Below are 4,126 nucleotides of genomic sequence, written 5' to 3' on the forward strand. Positions count from 1 at the left end.
GTCAAGTACCTGCTTATGTGGCTTGATTCTGTAGGCAATAGAAAGAGTTTACCATGGTTAGAAGTGAAGGATTTCTTGGCCTTTCATGATATTCAACTCCCCCCCCCATGATTAAAGCTAAATCATTCCTGCCAAGGTGCTTTTTGTCCCTGGCCCAGGGAGATGCTTCAGAAATGTAAATACATAATTATGTGCGATGCATCAGAGTTCACCAAATAGCAAAGATTTTACAAAACTACACACAGGCAAGGGGACCCCTGGAATCCTTCCCCTACAAGGTTTACATTTCTTGCAAGAAATTACTAAGGCAGAAATCCCATAAGCAAAGTGCTCACTGAAGGAAGGCCAAAGTTAGTCCCAGACGTTTGATGAGGGGGTCAACTGATGTTGCCCAAGCTGCTTGTACCTACTAATCCAGCCCCAATTACATATTTGCGCCGCCACTGAGTGATAAATTAATAGCTGGCCCACTACATACTGCTCACCCATTTTTCTAATCAACATACACACTGTTTATGTCACTGGCAAACTGAGCCTTTTATATTTTAAATGAGAAAGTGAATTATTTTTAATGTCCCAGTCTCCTGTGATAACAGAAGATCCACTTGCAGTTTAACGCTAAGCTGGTTAGCACCCTCCCAGACTCTCATGTTAGTCAGTAACACCCACTCATCCAACCTGAACAGACACTTTCACCTCTTCCTGTCTGTCCTATATTCAGTCCTTCAGCCAGTCTCTATTCTGCTCTGCAGTCACAATGTGAATCTGAACCATTTACAGGGCTGTTGCAGGATTCTTGCCAACTGTTTCCTTACACACACATGTTCTTCCCCTGGACTCCCAGTCTGGTAGTGTTCTTCAGCCTGGTTCCCTACTCAAGGAGCTGGCATCTGACTTGGATCTCTAGCCCCAGGGAGCCACCAGCTGTGCAAATCACATGAACAGTCCCTTGAAAGAAGCTGGTTTATTTAAAATGAACAATTTGGTTGCCTTCCTGTGCACTTCTCCAAGATGCAGAGGCTAGGGGTGCAAAGGGATCTACGTAGAATCCTAAACCATCACGCAGGTAAGAGGTCTGTGGTTTCCCTCTGCCAGTAGCTCAAGAGCAAGGTGTCCCAGTGAGTCTGAGACTGGAACAGCTCAACCCGTTCATTTGTTAAGTTATTGGCTTTGCATCAAGCAGAGTTCAGAAGCTGCTTAGAGACAGAAAGCTGAGGCAATGCACTAGCAGAACCGGGAACAAGAGGCATGCAGTAGTGTTCTCTAAGGATTATCCTAAGGTTATTAGACCCTTGGGCCCAGATTCTGTGGCACACCAATAACTCCACTCTCTTGTCCCACCTGCAGCAGCTGAACTCTTTTCCCCCTGAAAACTGGTATGCATTGTCAAGGCTTTATTTTACATGCTTCCTGGCTAACTAAGCCTAGGGGTGTGGGAAAGGAAGATGCAGCCCTCACCCCTTGGAGAGGCAGACCTGCTATCTGGGCTCTCTCTCACATTCATTTAAGTTATGACTCTCCCTTCCCTAGCTGCTTACACTAGGATTCCTGACATCTTGCTTTTGCTGCTAGTCTAACTGGAAAAGTGCAAGCACAGCTGGCTTTCCTGCTGCAGGAAGAGAGCTGAAAAACAAGACATCTGCAAAAAAGGGCCACGAATGTCATGGGAGCTCAGCTGGGACATCCAAAAAAGCTCTGTAGGGGCTCAAGAGAGTACTGGAGGTCGTAGGTCTCTACTTCAAGGCTTAGAACGTTGAGGCTGTTGCCCGGCCCCTACCGTAACTAAAACTGTTTCTTCTAAACTTGGAGTCATCCAGTCAGAAGCAGAGAGGACAGTAAGAAGGACCAGGATCGCTCTGTGCAATGGACTGCTTGTCATGACAGGAAGCTCATCTTGTCAGGTAAGCCTGCCTAACCCAATTACAATACCTGTGTAGTAGTAGTGTAAGTAGGGCAGGATGACCAGGGCAGCCATTCTGGGCACCAACTTGCGGGATGGAAAAAAACTAGCTGCTGCTGTGCCACCGGCATGATTGCACAGCTGCTGTAGCAGCAGAAATTGCCACTGGCCCCTTGTTGCAGCTGCCCCAGGCACTCAGCTGCATTGTTATGGCTCTGCTGCTTAGTGCCTCACTTGAATATAAATTCCTCCCAGGCACACACTATGTATGGGTCCTGATAGCAATAATTATACAGATCTCCAATGCAAATCTCAGCTTTCCCTAGAGCCCAGTTTTGCTTTTCTGGAGATTTTCTCTGCCCCAGAGGCAACAGTTGTAAATGAATCAGGGCTATAGTAGAAAATAAATATAAAGAGAGGTGCTCTTTACACCTCTGTGAAGAGAGGAGTCTGGAAATGGGCGCACACTCTCCTGTGGATGCTAGTATTGGAAATATGTCTAGGAGAGAGGGACCTGCTGAAGATAAGGAGGTCTCAGAGGGACCTGCCCCTCTAAGATCAATTTGTCTTGCCTTACTTGATGTCTTTGGTTTTGATTTTTATAACAAGCCTGGAAAATCCTATTGACATAAATGAAAAGTTGTAATTAGCAGTTAATTTGGCAAGATGATATAAGGAGCTCCACCCAATCCAACTGGAGCTGAAATTGCTCTGCTCTTGGCAGAGCTCATTTGTGAGGGAAATCTGATTGGGAGTTGACCTAGCCTGCTGGGAGGATGTTCAGCTTAGGTGCTGGGGCTCAGCAGGAGCACAGAAGCCAGATTCAGCCAACTCTCCTTTCCAGTTAAACAGCAAGGTAATCATTGGTAAAGGCAAACTTCTTATTTTGGATTAATTAGGATGACTTGCAATTGATTGTAGGGCTTGAGAGCCTGTTTTTTAAAAAGAAAAATCAATTTCTGCATTTGAGATGCCACCAGCTGTTTCAAATAACTCAGTGATTTAGGAAAAGAACCAATCTCTTACTTTTTGCACGTGTGAGATTTTGCCCAGGTGTTACTGGATTAGATGTGGGTCCATGCAGAACAGGTTTCTTACTTCATCTTGAAAAGCCTCCTTCCCCCAGAAGAACTTTTGACCTACTACAGATTATCACAACTGTCTTCCTGCAGGCCAGTCCATCAAATGTTACCCAAGCATATGAGCAGAGGGAAGTCCAGATGGTTTCCAATAAAGGCAATCTGAGCTTGAGCTTCTTCTGTGAGATCAGCAGTGAACCAAAAAGAGGAGCTTCTTCTCAGCCTCCTGTTTTGTTCAGTGAGAGAATTCTTAGCCCTACAGACTAACATAAATGCACGTGAAAGGCTAGCTCAAGTAAAGGACCTGGGTGCCCAAAGAAGGGTTTAGGCAGAAAAAATTGAGACCTGTCTCTCTGGTATCTAATGCCTCCCCCCTCCCCTTCCTCCAGCTGCTACCTAGACTCATTAGGCAGCTCCTAATTGAATCTGAAGTCTTTTAGGCATCTACACTTTTGCTTCTGTGCATGCCAGAACTGCTCCAGAGCAAGCAAATTGGCACTTGTCTTTCACCTAAGCACAGCTGAGATTCAGAATCCAGGAGTTCCTCCACCTGAGTTCCCTGAGGGGCTTGATAGGGGAGATGTTTTTGAAGTATACCTAAGCACAGTGAAAGGATTGGGCACCTCACACATTGCACCTATAGCTACTCCCTTTTGTCAGGATGTTTTCCAGGGGGCTGCTAGCACCCACCTACCACATCATAGCCTAGTGGAAAGTGCATCCATTCAGAAAGTGGAAGACATGAGTTTAATTCTCTCCTCAACCTAAGGGGTGTTACCTCTCAGCTCCATGTTCTTGGGGAACCCTGACACAGGACACAGACTGTCTGACTCGCAAAGAATTCCCGCCCCCCAAACAAAACTGATTAAGATGCAGCAAGGGACATACCTAATGCCCTCCAGATAAGGGAGCAACTGCCCTAGGTCTCATTTGAATCCAAGATGGAACCAGATGACCATTTATTTACATGGGAGATGGAGAACAGAAAGCCCGAAGCAAAGACTGCAGTGAATTCTGGGATCAGAGAAGCGGGGGAGTACTGCATGATGGGGAATCTGCGCTCCAAATGCTAATCAACCCACATTTACACACACCCAGCCCAGCATTTATCAGACCAGTTCTAATCTAGATTAACAAAGGACCCCCC

At 46.0% G+C, this 4,126-nt stretch overlaps 1 long non-coding RNA gene across 1 annotated transcript in view; it reads left to right on the top strand.

Annotated features, from left to right (window-relative positions):
- The first annotated feature begins 1,006 nt into the window (after nucleotides 1-1,006).
- LOC109300385 overlaps nucleotides 1,007-4,126 on the top strand; it is a 7,096-nt gene continuing 3,976 nt past the window's right edge. The window contains exons 1-2 of the long non-coding RNA XR_002098184.1: nucleotides 1,007-1,066; nucleotides 1,810-1,901. This is a non-coding gene — a long non-coding RNA (uncharacterized LOC109300385). The remainder of the gene's footprint in view (nucleotides 1,067-1,809; nucleotides 1,902-4,126) is intronic.

The sequence above is a fragment of the Gavialis gangeticus genome, unplaced genomic scaffold (assembly GCF_001723915.1).
Source record: "Gavialis gangeticus isolate Ggan-Ray unplaced genomic scaffold, GavGan_comp1, whole genome shotgun sequence".
Taxonomy (NCBI): Eukaryota; Metazoa; Chordata; order Crocodylia; family Gavialidae; genus Gavialis; species Gavialis gangeticus.